The 19,586-nt window shown below is 41.3% G+C and overlaps 1 protein-coding gene across 1 annotated transcript in view; it reads left to right on the forward strand.

Moving 5' to 3' along the window:
- Positions 1-19,586, forward strand: part of ZNF536 (zinc finger protein 536) — a 298,795-nt gene that overhangs the window by 174,940 nt on the left and 104,269 nt on the right. The gene's annotated exons all lie outside the window — the stretch shown is intronic.

Genomic DNA, 19,586 nt, shown 5'->3' on the forward strand with positions numbered 1-19,586 from the left:
CTTCAGGTAATTAAAAAAAAAAACAACACACCAAACAAACAAAACCACCTTCTACCTTTATTAGTCTCTGATTTACAAAACTGCAGTTTTACTTCCTCATACCACACACATCATATCTGACAAAAATAAGAGTTAAATCTATTTGAAACAAATGAGAATTTGGATTTTTTTCAATTTATCTCCTATTTTGTCAGCATAGTTCTTGTTTGAAAGAGATTTTAGAGTGTAAATCCTTTGAAAAAGAGTATCACTTTAAAAAGCAGAGTCAGCAAAGGACACAAACTTCAGTAATGCTCATTTCACTTAACCTTCAAACTAATCAGAAAACTCATTGTCAAGAGCTGAACATGCATAATAAAATGTATTCAAGTTAAAAAAAAGAAAAAAAATGTGGTCAACAGTTTAAAGCCTGACAATTTAAAATGAAACCCTAAATCTGCAAACACTTAGGAGTGGTTACCCTGGTTAACTTAAGGTTAGTTGGAGCTTTGTTTGGCTTTACTAGGATAGTATATGTGCTTAAAGCCATAACCCCTTCTTCAGGCCCCTCTCTGCTTTTCCAAGTGTATTAGTTGATCTGATAAAAAAGTCTGATTTCTCCTTACAAAGTTTATCTCACTTGTATTCTTAGAGCATTATGGCTTCACAGTGTTGTCATTACTTAAACTGAATCACAAGCCCAAGTATCTGCATGGCCTTCCCTGTAAACTTCTGTGTCTTGGTGCACTAAGAACCAGTTCAGATAGTTGGAAATACTCACAAATTCTTCAAAATCAGTTGTTACATAACTGATATTTTGAAAATAGTTGATAGTTGGTTTAATTTGCAGTTGGTGAAATCCTACTTGATTTTTTTTTCTCTCTATCTGTGGAGTACAATCAATCAGTTACAAAAAAAAATGCAGCAGAGTAAATAAATTGGAAAACTAAGATTAGTTGCTTTGTACAGAATATCTTTATACTTCTTCCCAGACATACGTTTTTTAAAACAACAACAAAAAAACCCTCTAACATTATTATTGAAATGAGGTCATGTTACTTCCATTAGTTTTTTGTTTCATCTTCCAATCAATTCAACAGACATTTTATGATGGCTTGAGTTTATATGATTTTAAAGACCATATCCCTTTCACAGGCTCTGCTCAGTGATAATGGATTTGACTTGAAGTATGAATGAAAAAAAACAACAGAAGCTTGTCTGTTCTACTTTTTAAGCCATTTTTTAATGGAAAACACAGTGCAAGTCCGCCTTTCTCTCCCCTCCAGAAATAGCTTTTTAAAATTCTTTACTGACATTCTATTGAGTGTTTGCAGAATATACGTATTAAAGCTGACTATTTAAATATATTATTTCATTATTCTCAATATCTCACAGTGAAAGTGGATGAGTATGAACAAGCCCCATGTCGGTAGTTCTTTTTTCATTTGGTTGGTGTGGACAGCACCCACTTGAAAGTAGTGGGTTTGGGGAGTTTTCATTTTCTCAGTGACATTTTATACTGTGAAATCACACTCCATCTGTGCATGCTAGTGCGGGGAATCTCACCTGATGTTTCTGCACTTGCAGATTAGCCATCAGGAGCACCATGTTCATTTATTAGCCTTCATTCCCTTTTGCACAAAGGCCAAGACCTTAGTCATGGCTTCATTTGTCTCTCCTGCTGCCTGAGAGATCAGAAAACTTGAGACCCACCTCCAGCACCCGATTCCAGGGCATGATTCTTGTGTTCCTTGGTATTTTGGGAGACTCTGTGCATTTGCCATCCTTTTTACAGCCAGTGATGTGTGGGTTGTTGGCATCTCAAGGGAGAACACTGATACACTTGATAGAGTCCTTGCAAAATCAAGACAGCAAGGTGTGGTGCTCTTTCTGTAGTCAGAATACAGTGGAAATAAAACTGAAATAAAATATCTCAGCTTCAGTTAGCTGAGATTGCATCTTTGATTGGCCACAATAATTGAGTTAAATTTCTGGCTGCATAAAAACAAGCTGGGATTTTCAGTGATCCATGTGGATCATTTTTAGTTGGCAGATTTCACCTTAAGATAATGGGTCAGTTTTTAAGCACAAATCTTGGCATAAAAAAGGTTTAATTTCCAGAGGAGAATGTCACCAACTCATGTTGTTGTTTTGGAAAGTCAACACACATGGGGGAAGCAGTCCTCAGTTTCCCTCTATGTAGACTGAAAGAGACTGATGTACACATAATTCATTAATGCTCCTATCATGCTTCAGGCTGTAGGGATGAAAGAGACAATTAGGAAAGAACCATAATTACTGCATAATACAGAAATTTCCATGTCAAAATACTGCTGAGAAAAATAATAAATTTTTGTAATATTTCTCCTTTACATATATAGCAGAATAGGAAAGAACAGAAATAAATAAATAAATACGACCGATAAATTTAGAGTTACTCCTGACCCGTACTTGGTTTTGGAGTCTCAAGTGACTATACCTAGGAGCCAATCTTGTTAATCTTTGCTACCATGCAGTTTCTAAGAAGACATGCCTTTCCTTGCTGCTTGGCAGCCAGTAGCCCAGAGTGGAGGGGGAGCCCAGGGTGATGGCTCCATGGCTTTGTAGCTGTCTTCAGCATCTGTGTACTCTGTTTCCACAGCCCTTGCTCATTCGTGAAGTTTTGCTTGGAGGTTCTAGACCTACTTTGTATTTAAGTTTTGGAAGATCTGTTTTCCTTTCCATTTATGCTCTTCTCTTTCTCTGCTTGTCTTCCCATATACATGTAGTTGTATCGCAATAATGTTCTACCTCCTGTTCCAAGTCATTAATTTACACATGATTTACACAGCATCTATTTATGACCCTTTCCTTTCTCTCTCTCCTCCTATTTAAATGTTTCTGCTTTGTGTCTCAGATGGTAAAATTTCCCTACTTGCATTTTCTGCTTGGGAAGTACTTAGGCCTCCAAAGAAGAGCTGGTGGGCTACATAACTATAGGCCAGAGCTAGTCCTGGGCATTAGCTGGTTGCTTGATGGGTTGGTGCTGTTGGACCCACAGTTAATGATGTCCAAAAGTATTAGTTCCGTGTTGTCTCTATACATGTAATTTACTTCCATTCATGCTGCTTTCCTCTGCAATTAGAGCTGTTTTCTCCTGCATAGGCTCCACCCCATTATCACTTCTTTCACTCTGTATGAAAACAAGGCAGGACCCTTCTGATGTGAGGTAGCAGCTTTGGAGTTCTGATCCTACAAAGGGCTGAGCACTTTCAGTTTCCTTTGAAGCAGAAAGTGTTCAACATTGCACGGAATTATTAAAATGTTCAGCATTGTAACTTTCTGAAATACCTTCCAAATGTGGAACTGCAGCACAGACAAGAGGGCTGGGCAAGGGGAAGATCAGTTGTGGCAGATTATTACAGCTTTACTGTCGCATAATTATAGTGCTCTACCCCACTGTTTAAATAGTGAATTTAGTTGTTGTAAATTGCTTATTGCCACAGGTGTCAAAACTAAAAAGATTATAATGCTAACCCCTTCAGAACTACTACCAAATATAAAATACAGAAAAATATTTTTAATTCTTTGTGGTGGCTTCACTTGAATCCTTATTGAAGCTCTTAAATTATAAAATCTGTATTAAACAGAAGCAAAAGGCCTGATACATCCAAGCTCTAGGACAGCTACAGGGTAGTGGAAGGTCATCCCACTGCAGCAACGTGTAGTGCTCCTGCCCATTTAAAGTATCATCTAATGCGCTTAAATAACCCAACATTTTGTCCTGATCTGCAGTTGAAGGAGTAACCTGCATATTTGTTTCCTTCAAGGCAGAATGAAATTATATGGAATTTTTAGTGCAGACTTTTCTCTACCCCATTATGGTTATTTTGAAGAGGTTTCTTTAGTTTCTGTTAGGAGGTCCAAGGCCTGCTTTTAGTGTACAAACTGTACTGCTGAACAGGAGATGAGCACCTCGGCCCCACGCCTGGGTTTTTGCCACACTTCTGGATGTCACAGTGCAATTTGCATGGCAATATCAAACCAAACTCATACGGCATGCTTCCTTTTTTTTAATTAACTGGGAATGCCAGTGATCCAGTGAAGTTCGTGTTGCTGGATAAAAGGGCTGGTCTGTGAATAGCATTGTATTTGCCAAATGGTTTGCTAGTCATTTCAGTACAAACAAATGGATGGTGTCTGTAAGTCTGCAAACACTGTTGACATTTAGCCTTGTTTATGTTACTTTCCTTTTGCTGCATATTTTTGGCTAGAAAAGATACTGTCTGAATCAACATTGACTTCCTAAGCAGAAGCTAAGAACCCAATCTTGCATCCCTCATTCTTGATGAGTGGGACTACTTAAATAACTAAGGCTTGCAGAATCAGGTCCTATGTTTGTTTGACTTTAAATTTCGTTGCTATATTAATGTAATTTAATTTGATTGTATTTTGTTGTATCAGAAATCGGTCAGGTTCAGTATCACTGTTTTCTTTACTGTTGAAAACTTTCGTTTCTTACTATTTTTCATATTGCGGTGTAACGTTCCCATTCCATTTATGTTTCTGGAAATTAACCCCTAAAATATCTGAAACAGCTAAGTGCTGAGTACCTTCTATTCCCAGTGAAACTGGAGGGAGGAATTCAGTCCCTCCTAGCACCAGATCTGAAAGGGGGATTGTGTTTGCAAAAGGAGGCCTTGGTATGTGCCTTGATTTCAGACATCAGTGGCCAGCCGCACCAAGGCAAATCCCTAGCACAGAAAGGCTTTTCTTTTCTTTGCAGAGACAAAGTAATGATGTAAGCTTAGAGCTGTATGATTTTACTCTAAGTTTCATCTCCCAAACAACATATTCTTATTGTTTTTGTCATATCCAGGTCAAATTTAAATTATGATTTAGGATTAGGCAGAGGCATAGAGATGTTTCCAGGTCTTTCCAAAGTAAGGCAATGCTCTGGTTTGTGTTTCAGTTCAGGAATATATATTCTTGTGTCTGAGGTATAGTATTTCCTGTAACTACTCAAAAACACGAACAATTTAGACATCCTTATAAGTTAAAACTTAAGTGTACAAATAATACCTATTATGAGGCCAATTTTAAAGAGTCAGTTGGACAGCAATTATAATTTTATGTTACAGGCTTTCAGAAATAAATAACCAAATTCATCTTTGTAATCTAGGGAACTAAAGATATCTTTATGCAGAGACGATCTTGTTATGCACAGTTTTGCATATCTGGAATTTCTGAGGTTTGCTCCAGCCTATGTAGATACCTGTAGTACCAGGGATAAATAATTACCTGAGGCTTATTAATTGTTTCAGCAAAGAAAAAAAAAAACCTTAAGTGTAAGCATTAATATATATACACAATACATCCACAATCTATAACAACCCTTCATAATAGTACAAAAATAGAGGTCTTGAATATGTTCTGTTATTTATGTGTTTGGCAAGCTTAGGGAATGGACTTTAGTAAGAGTGAAAATTCTCTTAACATTTTTAAGGTTATTTATTGTCATTTCTATTTGAGTTTTTAATGGTCATGTATTTTGTAATGCTTTAGCAGGAAAAAATACTGCAGTTATCTTTTTTCATATTCTTTAAGCAATATTTCTAGCTTAATATATTGTGCCAGGTTTTCCAATATTAACCAAGAAAGACAGTAAAACTCAATGAACAGCACTCTGACATCCACAATTTAAAACCTGTGATTGAAGTGAAATGTATAAACTTCTAGTGGGTTATCATGTGCTTTGGAATAGAGTATTGTTGGAAGTAATTAGAAAATATATTAAGGTTTCCTGGTAATGAAGGTATGTAAGTTTTAATAATTGTTGCTTTCTGAATAAGTGTCAAACTATATCTTTAAATGTATATTGAGTTACAAGTTAGGTCACTTCTGAATGGAATGTAAAACAATACTAAAATGCTTCAATAACTTATCTCAGTGTTGCTAATAAAAAAAAAAGCTGTTAACCATTAGTGCAGTTTTGAGTCATTTTGTTAATTCATTCAAGAAAACTCTCTGAGAAACTGTTGTACCTTTTGGTAGACTGAAGACCACTCATGCAATCCATGGTTGCTTGATGCTTTGAGAGGCAAACTCTGCAAAGCTCCTTGTTGGCCTGGTAAAGGCTATTTATTAAAAACACAGTCTTCTAAGGAAGGAGTGGTTTGTCAGAATGATGCCATGTATGGTTAGGCAGGTATGTAAAGAGAGACATTAGACTTATTTCCTCTGACACAGAGAATATCTTGGGAATGTGGGACCTGTTTCTCCTCTGTCACTATTAAAATCCACCAGAAATATTTGTGGAGGCCACTGGGTTAAAAATGAGTAATATGGGATGGATTAAGCGTGCAAGTGTTAGTCTCTGGGTGCTTGGCCAGGGTGAGTTACTTATCTGGGTCCAGTCCTGCAGCAGGAAATATAGCCTTAGTGAGTAATGGGTATGCAACAACTATGCCAGCAGAGAAATACCAGGAGCATACAGCCCGTGAGTGATCTTTCTTGGTTAATCTTGCCTAGCCTTACATTAAGTCACAGTCTTCAATACTGCAGATAGCACTGAACTCTCCTTTTTGTTTCCCATGGAAAGAATGTGACTAGCCTCTTTCCTCAGACCCACGTACGATTCACCCAAGGTAAAGCGAGCATAGGATAACAAGCAACCAGTTGCATCAGTTCCAGTCGTATCACTTAGGCCTATGGTAAGTGTTTCCAGCATGGGACCCATAAGAAGTGGCCTGTTGTTCGGTGCACCGCTGAGTACGCAATGGAAGCTAAAGGAAAACATGACTAGGGCTCCCAGTGTCACATCTTCACTAATGCTGTCGGTTTTGAATAGCATATTGGTACTTTTTATTTATGCCACCAAAACACCATGAGTCAGGACCTGACATTTTAGTGTTCTGTGTCATACTGAGAAAAATCTGTATTTCAGCAGTAGGACAATTATATTATTTTGGACAGGCTAGAAATAATACAGAATTTGTGAGACAACTGTAACATTTATCCAGACTCAGTGTGAGATTGTTCTTCCTTTTATTTGGAGACCACTTCCAAAAAAGTATCAGCTAGGAGCAAAGTAAAAAGAAGACAAGAAAAAGTGGCAGTTATGAATCCATTTAACCCCCATAGGGTATAATCTCATCTTGTGTAATACCACTGGCTGTTACATGCCTAAACTTCTATGCAGTGAGCTGTGAATATAGTCCTTATTGTCCTGTGGGCAATATGACTAAGGTAAAAATATCTCTGTAATACAATGGAGCATTTGTCTGAACGGCGTAACCTAAGGTCCATAACATCAAATCTAAAGTTGTAATTATACAGCTGCAGTCACACCACTCAAGTGAGGGCTGTGTCAGCACTTGTATTATATAAGGAATCCTGTTTTCAAGGGTTGATGAGTCATATGCAAAAAACATTTCTCACTAAACAATTGTCCTGGTTGTTCTGAGGCAATGTTTAGGTACGGGGTTTTCCCCAGTAGGACGTGGTCATGTCTTCTGCAATATGCCATGGCTTAATTTGGCAGTTTATTTTGCTAATGAATGTATCTTTTTCCAAGCTAGGAAATTACCTAGAATTTGGGGGTTTTGTGCATTTTTATTATTGTCAAAACACAAACTAGTGGGAAAAAACCCAGGGAGGGTAAGGTCTTCATTAACAAAGATTATAACAGGTGAAATGTCCCTTTCTCAGAAATTAGAGAATTAGGATTCTTTTCCTGGATTGTCATCCCCAATGATGATTTAAGTTCTCTGATATGAACACTTCCTTAGAAGACCAAGTCACAATTTTGTTTTTTGAGATGCCTTGAAATTGAGCCTTTCAAGCTCAAAGTAACTGTTATTGCCATTTGAAGCAGCCGCACATTTGCTGGCAAGGAGCAGACAGGAAAGAGGTTTATTTGCAGCAGCACCAGAGAGGTGAACTAGGAGCACTCTGCATCCCTCCCACATGAATGTAAGAGGAATACACTTAGGACTGAGACCAAATACCGGAAACCACAACAATTTTTTTACTACGTGAAATTTCTAGATAGGTATGCTGGATGGAGTGACTTCAGCTAACAGATGCCCCTGCCTTCCAGAGCATTGCCATTTAGAAACAGGTGTTCCTGACGCCACCCCGACGTCAGGCATTTCCACCCAAGCCGCCTAGGCCACCCCATTGTCCATGGAGCGAGACGCAGGCCAGCAAGTTTCTTTAAGCCGATCTCCTCTGATCCGGGGTGTCTGTAGCACCATTCCCTGCATAGAACAGCCATTGTTCAGCTTGCAGAGCAACAGTGGGGTAGAAAATAGCATGCCATGCTGGGGATCAGAGAGGGAATTGTTCCTTAATTGTCCCTTACTGAAGGAAAAACCCAAGGCATATCCTGATATGTGCCATGACTCTGGCAGAATGTGAGTCTTTTAAATAAGATTTGGGGAGTGGGGCCCATGTTCAGAAGCTGGCATCCCTCTCCAGTTCTGCAGGTCTACCTGTGATTTGCTCACTGACCATGGAAAAAAAGAAGTTTTCAGGTTTGGATTCTCTATTGTGAAATGGAAAATAATAGTACTTATCTCCCTGGTAGGAGTGCTGTGAGGGTAAATTAATTAATTAATATTTTTAAAGCACTTTGAAGATGAAGAACGTTATATAAAGTCCTCAGCGTATAAATACGGTGTATAACTACAGCAAGCTATAAAAATTTATCGATGAAAATAAACACACATTGAAAATATGTGTTGGGTGTGTATATCCCTTCAATATCCCAGCAACGTTCATGAGCCTGACTCCTGCGCAGCACGGCGCAGCAAACCCAGTGCTGAAACCTGCCCTCAGCCTCAGGCCCTACCTGTGCCAAGCGGCTGATACTCAGAGGCTCTCTGCACCTGCAGGAGCTTTGCCATATTTTGGCCATAATGTTTCTCCACCAAATCCATGATTTTTGACCTCAGGGCTCTTTGGAGTGCCAGCTGGGTTGAGCCACCAGTTTTTGACGATTGCTGCAGCATGCAAGCCCCAGCCGTGTTGGGGAGCTGCGCAGCACGGGTGCACAAGGCAGGTGATGGCTCAGCAACGTGTCTGGTGTGTTGCTCTGCCCCCAGCCCACAGCTAGTCTGTGGGTCCTCCTCTCCTGTGCCTGCGCAAGCAGGCACTTGTCAAGATGGAGGACCTGCCACGCTGTCTGCCACCGTTCGTCCCCTCCTTTTCCGCATCAGTGTGATGCTCAGTGTTTGGTCCCCGCAGTGCTCAGCACGTCCTGGCATTGCTGCTCACGCTCACTGATCTGGTGGCTGAACTGTCTGTTGTGTGGTTTTTAATTGAATGACAGTGACTTCAATTCACTATATGTAAGTTAAAATTTTTATTGCCTGCTTCTCAATGTTACCATCCCAGATTAGATCTTGCTGCCTTATGTTTGGTTGGTTTTTTTTATTCAAGCCAGGAAGTGCATTTGATCCCAAACAGCTCACGTGTGTAACAAGGCAAGTTAAGAGGATGCAGGGAAAGAAAACCAACACTTCACCCATGTAGAGATGTGACAATTATCCAGAGAGACATATAAGAAAAGGTTTGTGCATTGAAATGAACAGGTTAAAGATGAAATTCAGGATTTCATGGGGGCTCTCCTCAGCTGCCACATAGATCAGTTTGTGGACCTTAGAAGAAAGAACCACATTAGCCCTCATTGTGTCTTGTTGCAGTTGTCTCTTTGCACAGCTAACCCTGTTCCATTCTGTGCACTTGGTTTCCTTTTAAATACTTTCAAATCTTCCTGGTAAACTTGTTGCTGGTTTAGCCTGCCAGTTGGAGTGCAGAGGAATGCAGTGTGCTGCTCCTGTCGGTGCAGGTACCTCACTGGCACGGGCTGGTGAGCCCCCAGCCCTGCTCCCCACCATGGGCAGCTGAGGGCTCTGCTGTGTCTGCTGGGAGTTTGAAGAGGGTGACAGCTTTTGCCCATCAAAGTATGCTCCCATGCCACATACACCCAGATATCAAATGCACCAGGATGCATCACCAGCACAGACAGACATCCCCAAACTCTGACCGGCACTAAAATGCACCCAGTGGTGCAGCCAATTTTTCCATCCCCTAACATGAGAACTGTTCAATAACAGGAGGGCTTATGGGTGTATTCACTAATCGTTATATATGTGTATGTTGGGGTGAAAAAGAAAAAAAAAAACCAAACCAGAAAAGCTTTCCCAAAGGATAGAGGTGGGAATCCCATTAACATGACAGCTCCCTCTTTAGTTACCAAAATGATTGACAGTTGGATAAGGTCAGAAGATGAACACCAAGCCATGGGGGACAGAGTGGGGAGGGGAGGGGGCAATCAGTTGAATAAAAAACTGAGTGTCAGTGCTGGGGAAGGAGAAAACCGTCACTCCCGCTAGAAAACTACTCACCCTCTGCTCCCCTACTGTTTGTTTGGGGAAAATGCTGCAGCTTAATCAGAATTATTTACAAGATAATGGTCCATTGTTTGTAGTAAGACAGATGCTGTCTGTGGGAATTTGGTGTTTTATGCTCTATGCATTTCAGTGCCATTGCTGTGTACAGATGGGATCACAGTGGTATTGTTGTTATCCACTTTTTGGAAATTTGGAGGTTCCTTACTGTGAAAGGAGGATCCTTAAATAGAAAAAGAAAGAGTTTTCTCAGACCCAGAACTGGGATTTCTCTTAAGGTAGAATTGTGTTTGTGCGTGTACGAGAGAAGACGAGGACAAGGTGGAGGCACTTTGCTTGAGACCCATAGCATGAAGGGTCCCTAGGCTGACTTTACTTGATGGTGGACATGAATTCAACAGATGGATGGATCCTGTGTGTCTTTCCAAAGGCGAGGAGATATGTTCTGGTGGGGTATAGCAGTGCTCCCTGCTTTGGTGGTTTCTGGCAGAGTCAGTTGTTTAGAAGGTGGTGTGAGAGGTGCACAAACATGTCTCTGTGAGAGTAGGGCTTGCCTGTTGAGTTATCATCCTCTGGAGTGCAACACACGGTGTTCCCTGCCATCATCCCCATGCTGCAAATGAAACACTGAGCACTTCTGTTTCATCAGACAACTTCATCCTGATGATTTTGTGGGTGAAGGTGTGGGAAATTAGATTTTCACTGGATTCATACTGAAAAAAAAAGGACCACAAAAACCCAAAGAGAAAAATCTTTATTGATTTAGAAGATCGAATGCAAGAATTTTTTTTATAATTTGCTTAATCCGAGCAGAAATTCTATTTCCATAAGCATCCCCTTCTGGTCCAAGTAGAAAGTTCAATGTGGAGGCCTAGAGCATGGCAAAGGGTATGAGCCCATGACTTGCAGGTGGGTGACACTGTGCCACGTGGGAATCGCTGCATCCAGGAAGAATAGGGAGCTTTGGTGAGGCCAGTGAAGACAGCTGCCTCCATCGGCATGTCCGTCCCACTGGCTGCCTGCATCTGTCTCAGCAAAGCACGGGGAACAGCAGCACTCACAGGTCTTTCCCATGACCCTGGGATGAGAGGCCAAGGACCACGCCATGCAGAGCGCTGCAGTACTGAGCCTCTCTCAGGAGCAAATCCTGCCTTGCCTTTTCTACCCAAACCACTGAAGCCTGTGAGATGAGTTTTTCCTCAGGTTACTGCGCTTTGGAGCAGGACCTGCAAGCAAGGTGCAGGACAAGGGGGTGGAGGGTGTCTGGGTGGGTGTGGGTGTATGTGTGTGTGTGCATGCACTTCCTCTCTGAAAAATCTGTTTTTAGTGTGCAATAGCTCACATATTACCTCGCAGAGACCGGTGTGCACCAAAGGCAACCAAGAGACGACAAATCAGCAGAAAGACTCCAGAAGGGATTTTGAGCATCCACGTCTGGTATCCCAAGATCCATTAGCTTTCAGGTAAAATGGAAAACAATGACCATCTTTTTTGTATGCAAGATAATTAAGCTGTCTTTCCATCACTGCAAAATACCTGAGTTTCCCTCGAGAAAGCAGAGGACCTGGGGATGGGGAGTGAGACAGGGAAGGGCAGGGAATGGCTCATTCGCAGTCTTTGGGGCATCACATCCCTCTCCCCATTCAGGTTCCCCATGTGAAATATTGCTCACACGCTCATTCCAGAAGCAAGGCTGTGCAGCTGGAAATGGGTTTCCAACATCAGCACATCCTCCTCCGCGTGGGCTCTCCCCAAAACGGGTGGTGGGAGGAGGCAGCTCCCGAGTCCTTTCCCTCTGGAGTCAGTGTGCTGCCAGGGACAGAGCTGATAGCATCAGATCACAAGTGGAAACTACTTTGCCCAAGAAAAGGGATCTCCTCTGGCTTTTGTGAAGTGGAGTTTTTCAAGACCATCCTTGAAGGGTTAGATTGGCATGGGGGATTGCCATTCCTGAGTGATTTAATTTTTCCTATGTGTTTCCAGTAGGATCTGTACAGGGAACTGTAAGTTTTTTTCCTCCAAGTCAGCATTTATTTGCAAAATTTTAATTTTGTATTTCCTGACATTTAAACTTTTCAGCCTAATGTTCTAATAAAGATTCTGTCCGTCCATCTAAATAAAGCTTTGTTCTAATGAGGACACCATCCATCTCCCAAGATGGAGCCATAATGACTTCCAGCCTCAGTGTAATTTTAGCTAGGCTCCCTTCTCCACCCTCTTCTCCCCACAGCTCTTTGTTTAGGGTGTAAATTATCTGTTTTGGGATGAAGTTGTGCAGAACTTCATTTTGGGTCAAGTGACTGAGCTATTGTGTGAGCCTCTGCTTTCTCTCTGAAAAGGGGGATTTTGCTCACTCCCAGTTGTATGTTCAGTGCCTGCTTATTTGCAATTTCTGTTCATAAGACTGTGGGTTTTCATGCCAACAATTTTCTGTTTGCGTTATTGGAGTAGGGAGGTTGTGGGAGCATGCCAGTGTCAAAGGTTGTTGCTTGAATGATAATTAATAACATTATCAGACTGATTATGTGTTTAGATGTCCAGAATCAGGAGTGAATTGAACTTGTTAAATTTAATTCCTACCTCTGAATATCTGACTGTTTCCTATGGCTGGGAGACTGGCGTGCTCACCAGTCTCGCATTTGCATGAAGGATAAAACTGGGAATTTGAAAGGGCAACAACTAATGAGAATTGCTGAAATTCTGGGCTTCTGGTGTTCATAGAGCTTCTCCTATGGCACCACCGCTCTGCGATCTTTCGCCAGGGAGAAGGAAGCACAGACCGATAATGTTTATAGACCCTGCTTTCATTGTGTCAGCCGCTGACTGAAACGTCGAGTCATTCGAGATTGGAGATTATGTCTTTTAAGGTCCTGAAGAGCCATTTCACATGTGACCGATCACCTCTGTCAGAGGCAGGAGAGCTAGGTCCCACCTCGGTGGGTGGGATCTGAACTCATGCTTTCAGAGGTCAATAACAGGGTTTTTAGACCTTTGTGCCTCTTGGTCCCTTATAGCCAGACCTTTTCTGTTAAAACTGTTTAAATTACAAACCAGTAATAAAAGGATCATATGTGTTTCCCACTGAACAGGTTCTTTAAGGCTATTACGATAATTAAAAACATATGGTGCCTACACAAGTCAGAGGGAAACCACAGATGAACGAATTAGGTATTACATAAGGTTTTTCTTTTTTGCCCTTTCAAAAATGACAAGCCAAAGAAGTACAAAGAGATAAAGATGGTAATTTTTTGGAGGTGATAGGTAGCATTCTGGATTTTTAATCATGAAATATGTAAACCTCCTTTCTTATACGTAATCAGAGCAAACTCTTACACACAGGAAGAAAAAAACAGTAGCATAAGACTGCAGTATTTATGGAAGGAATAAGGAAACACTTTGTTTCATGCAAGTTATTGGAGACCAGGAAACCTTTTGCATTTTTTATGATGTTTCCCTGCACAGACACGGAGGATTATATTTATTAAATATTGAATTATATTGAAATTGGATTGATGCAGCCAAAGAAGGACATTTCTTTGTATTCAATTTTTTTCTCCTTTTGAAAAAGGGAAATGTACTAATATTGATTGCAGTACAAGTAGTCATTTGTTTTAATTTAAAAATATAGGATTGATTTTGAGAAGGTGATAAATACTGCTAATAAAAAAATTCAAAATGGGGATTTATAGTGATTCTCTGTTAAGTCAATGGTTTAGTGAGGCTAACTTATAATAAAAGTAGAGACATGCTGAACTATCTATAGCTAATGGGTTATTTGCCACTTGCTAGCACTGCAAACTTCCGTTGGTTTGCTGGGTCCTGCTACAAAAGGTAAAATTTATATCATCTAATGCTCCTTGCTCCTTGTTTTGTCTGTCTTTTTGCTAAAAACGGGCAGCTGAGAATCTGCTGGCTGGCTAAGGGGCCCCCTCCATATGCAGACCTGTAGAGCTATTTGATAGAGAGGGGCTGGATCCAGGTGTGGCTGTGCTGGGTCTGAAATTGGAAATCATGGCTGGTCTCTGCTTCTCCAGTGGTACTGTGGAGCTCCGCAGGTTTCGGGGTCTTTTGTTGTGGCACATGGGATGGGCAGGTCTCAACAGCATCTGAAGTAGCCCTGAAGCCCTGTAACTCATAGCTGTCTCTTTGAGCTCCACAGCTCACACAGCACCAGCATCTGCCTGGCACCTTGCCCTGCCTCAAGTGGCAGGAGACCCTCCTCTACCCACCTGAGGCTGCTCAGGGTTTGATGCCTCCTGTGTCCCCGCAAGGAGTGGGACCACAGTAAGTCCTGCTGCTGTGTGCCATGCCAGGGGTAGGCAGACAGCACCCCTCCAGCACGGAGCACTGCAACCCCAGGTAGGAGGGACTTTCCTTCTTATTGCACCTGCAGCAGCATAGCAGGGAGAGCATCCTGACACTGCACTTGTGGTTGGGCTTGCCTCTCTCCTACCCCTATGAAGGGGATGCTGTTGGCCCACCAGCCCTGCCTGTGCCAGCGCCTGCTGCAGTCTGTCTGGTGGGACTCAGCCCAGAGGATGCTGGGTCCTGCACTTGGCAATGCCACTGCTGGGCCGGTAACCTGTATCTATAGGGAGGATCTCACCCCAAGATGCAGCTGATCATTTAGAGGCCTTTTGCTGTGTTCACTTATGTTTTAGCCTGGCTTTTAGCACAAAACAGACAACTTCTTGTTTCTTTTTTCTCCCAAAGAAACTTTAGAAGAGAGAAAAATATCTGGGGAAAGAGGAGAGGGAGAAGTCTGATGCTAGTATTTCAGGTTTGCAGGAGTAGTGGCTGAGCAGGCACTTCTGAAGGGAGGCTTTTCTTTTACTGAGTGAGTGATAGCAAACTGAGTGTTATTTTGCATGTAGGTATTACCATTTTAACTTTTACTGAGGTAAAATAACACCTTGTCACTCAGTGAAAATACCAATCACAAAATGAATTAATTGTAATAACTGTTGTCAACAGAACAAAAGACTTGTTGCTTTCCTAAGCAGATTTCAGTACCACTGATAACTATATACAGAGGCTCCCATTGGGCTTATTCAGTGTATGTAGTCAGAACATAATTTCATCTGTCTTTCTCTGCACTTTGTTGTAAAAGTCTCAGAAATCGAGTTTAAAACCTGTATTTTTTTACATGTCGCTAAGTATACACTTTTCTGGTGCTTATGATTTTTTTTCTCAAAGAATCCCTAAACATTTTTACTAGTTAATTAACACTTTTTCATGACTAATTTATTAAAGAATTAACAAGCTTGTAACAGTCTGCAGAATCTTTTTACTCACACTGTGATGGAAAGTTACTTACAGAGAAAGTATGGGCAGCTTTTTTGCTACACAAAATATATTTGTGTTAATGTTTATTCTTTAGCCAGTCATCTTTATCCAAAATGAACCGTGCTATCCCAACAGATGGGTGAAGTTTCCTTTGAAAAGGGGGGAAGAGAGAAAAAAATTAGCCAAAAAAAGCAAAATTCTTCATAATTGTGCTAACCACGAATTTATTAAAGAGTTGTTTGTTGGGTTTTTTTCGGGGCGGGGGGTGGGGGGAACTAATTAACTAATTTCACAAAGGAGCCTCAGTATGGCAGGAACCAGTGCCAATATACTATACTCATTTTACATGGCTATTTAGCTTAATAATAAAAAATACTATGGCATATCCTCTGTATTTTACTGCAAATGCTATGTATTTTCTTAAAGAAACATACATTAATTTTGCAGCCTGGAATAGTCATAGAGACCACTGCCAATGGAATGAACACTTATCAGGAACTGACCAATAAAGCAATCAAAGGTCCATTTTGCATACTAATTTAACAGAATATGTATTTTAGATTACTTCCCCCTCTCCCCTTCCAAAGGCTTCAGTACTCTCTGCCCTCCTTGGGAGCAGAATCACAAACTCAGAGAAAATATATGGAAAATTAATTGTCCATCTATCTTCCCCCAGAAATAAGCAGAAAGCAGGAAAATATCCCATGTAAAGTCTGTTTTGGTAAGGCTTCCTGGCCTGTTGCTGGAGCAAAGGGGTGAGAGACTAACGAAGCACCAGCAGAGCAGCTGTACATCATTAACTGGGCACCAGGTCCTGCTGCTCTCATCTCTTGCTTGATTAAACTGGGGTGCAGCTCTTTGCAGGAGTCAAGAAGCACCTTAGAACCACAGTAAGACTTTTCTGAAACCTTCTTCTTCTTTCTGAGGCTGGCAGGGCTAGAGGGCCAAGAGCCTCATGCAGCCCCTTTCTGGGTTTTGTAGTGGGTAGGTATTGCCATGCAGCCTTGATGCAGGGAATTTCCATGGGTTTCCCTTCAAACCTTCTGCTGCCAATAACATTTGGTCTGTCCATCTTGTTGGCAACTGCTCTGTCTTCAGCCACCAGCTGGTCAAATGTTCCTGCTTCTACTGGGAACTATGTTTTTATGAACTCCACAGCTGCAATAGAGCATCCCTCTCTCATAGCATGGGCTTGTGGTGCTGGGGGGAAGGACCTACTCTGGAGGGGTGACATGACTCAGTGTAAGCTACAGCGCATTTGTTCTTGCAGTCTTCTCTTCTTTTTATTGTTTAAAGTAAACAGTCCTGAATGTGCCTGAGTGATTTTTCTCTCATGTACTTCCCATGGCAGAGGGGGCTGGAATATCCATGACAATGCAATTGCGCTGGAGCTCGAGTCGTTTTGTTTCAGCAGCCTTAGGCCAAGGCTGTGGTTGCAGTTGTGTGGATGCCCATGGGAACATGGGAAGGCATGTGCAAGAAACATTGCTTGCAGGTTCAGGTGTTCATCAGAAAGAAGTGGATCTGGGAGGGAGCTGCTCTGTGGTGCCTGGCGCTGCTGTGGTCGTGGTCCTTGGGCCAGGATGGTGGCTGGTGCGCTGCAGTGTTTCTGGGGCACCCAGGCTTTGTGCTCAGAGCAGCCCACAGCCAGCACTGCCCAGGTTCTGCTGCACCTCCACCATTACTCCTCCTCTCTGGTTTACAGCTTATCTGTAAAAGTAACATTTTAGATGGAGGGAGTGACATGAGAAAGGTTGACTAGCATCTTTGTATTCTAATGCCACATGGGTGGGGATAGCAGCTCCGCTTAGGATGCAGCAGCCATCCTTGTATGGATTCAAGGGGTGTTTTCAGGAAAGTCCAGTGTTGGAAACCTCGGGTCATACTGGGCATGGGCAGCACAAACGGGACAGGAGGATGTGTCCGTTCCCCCCGTGCCAAGCCTGGGAGCATGTGCTGTGTGAGGGAGAGCACAGTGCTCTTTACCCCACTGTCTGCTGCTCCCCCCTCCACTCACCCATTTATATCCCAGTAAATCTGTTTGAAAGATAGAAAATACTCCCAGCCTCTCATATAACACCATTATTTATGCTGCCTGGTGCTTTTTGCTGTTGTAACTTGGCCGTCACATTCTTTCTCCACCGTTCCTTTGAGGCATGTTAATGACGGCATTCCTCCAAAGTTGAAAATTAGGGTGCTTCAGATCAGCTAGCCCCAGCCCTGGCCAGGAGCTTTCTGCAGCAGTGCCCAGCAGTCCCAGTGACTGGCAAGATGGGGACCTGCAGTATGCTTTGTTGTCAGAAGGGCTGACTTTGGATTTGCTTCTCAGCCATCGTTGCTCTGTGGTTTTTTTCTGCTCCTCTTTGGGTGATTAACTGTGAAAAGAAGCATTTCTCATTTCTGCAAGCCACTCCTCTCCCTACTTCTTGGCACTAGTTGCTAATCAAAACAGGACTTTGATAGCCAAATGGCATTTGGCTGAGCCAAACACAGAGCTAGGCACGCAGGCTTCTTATGATCAAGTGCTTTATTAATGTGAGGTTTAATGCAAGTTAATTCGCAGTGTGTGGATCCAACGGTAAACGTTCAACAATCTAATTCTGTAGCACTGTGTTTTATTTAGCATGAAAATATTCCAGCACATGAAAAAGCAGTACTCTGCTTAGGAGAGATGTTTCGAAGGATTTAAAAGAATTTTTTTTTTTTTTTGCTCTTTCCAGAGCAAAGACATTTTAGCCTGTCATTTTATAAAGGTGCATTTTTTTTTTGGTGTGGTGTTTTTGTTTTGTTTTGTTTTTTTAAATCAAACCTGTTTCTGAAGTTAAACAAGTGCAGAGCCCTAAACTAATAAACTTTTACAGTATTTGTATAATTCACATTCATGTAATACCAGAATATTTGGAGAGACATTTTGGGGAAATTTGTAAAATAAATGTGCTTCCTGGCAGAGGCCTTGTACGCCAAGTTTTAGCCTGGGCTGCATTTTTACAGCTGAGTTATAAACCCCTGAAAAACAGGATTTATAATGGAAACGCTGACACAACCTTAACCATAATAGTGCTATCTGGTGCTGCTATAATATACTGTATGAAGAAATCTGTTCATTAGTTAGTTATAAACAAAGGACAGAGATAGTAAATTACAGTAGGTATTTCAGCAGTTTTCTATATATTTATGACACAAAAATATGCAGCTGCATTTTATTTCTTGAGACAGTATTTAAGGATTTCAGATTTAATACACATTAGTTTGGTTATGCACATCGTGCATTTCAGTCTTGCTGTTCCCTCTTGTAGTTTTATTCATGGTATTTTCTTCTTTCTCTGTTGCTCATTAGAAAAATGTTAAAAATCCATTTTCATCTGATTAATAATAAAGCTGATCACATGTAACCTAATTTTCATTCACTGCTGCCCCTGTCTGTGGAGTCATATACAAAGTGACCTTTGAATCACCACTGGGCCCATAAAGCACAATAAGCACCATTGTCCTGTCAAAAATTGAAGATGTTTTACATCATTACAAAATTTAATGTTCCATCTTTTCAAATGCACTACTTTTCAAAGGCCACATTCCAATTGAAGCTCATTAAAATCAGACTCAAGTTTCCTGTGGTGGGGATGAGAAAGAGTTTCTCATGCATTCGGAGTAATATGAATCACTCTTTTAAAACAGATATGGTTACATATTAGTTTTGAAAGGTACAGTAACTGCTGAGCCTCCGCTGTATGCAACAGTGAGGCTTTTGTACTTATAAATCTAATAACTGCCTCCTGATCCCTTGTACTTCATCCACACTGTATCCTATTTACTTATGAATAAATCAACTTTCTAAATAAAATTGTTGTTCAAAAGTTCAGGGGTTGAGTTATAGGAGTCTCTGGCTCAAAGCTTCTATTAAGGTTTTAGCAGACATCTGTAAAACCC

This window comes from Phalacrocorax carbo, chromosome 8, assembly GCF_963921805.1.
Source record: "Phalacrocorax carbo chromosome 8, bPhaCar2.1, whole genome shotgun sequence".
Taxonomy (NCBI): Eukaryota; Metazoa; Chordata; class Aves; order Suliformes; family Phalacrocoracidae; genus Phalacrocorax; species Phalacrocorax carbo.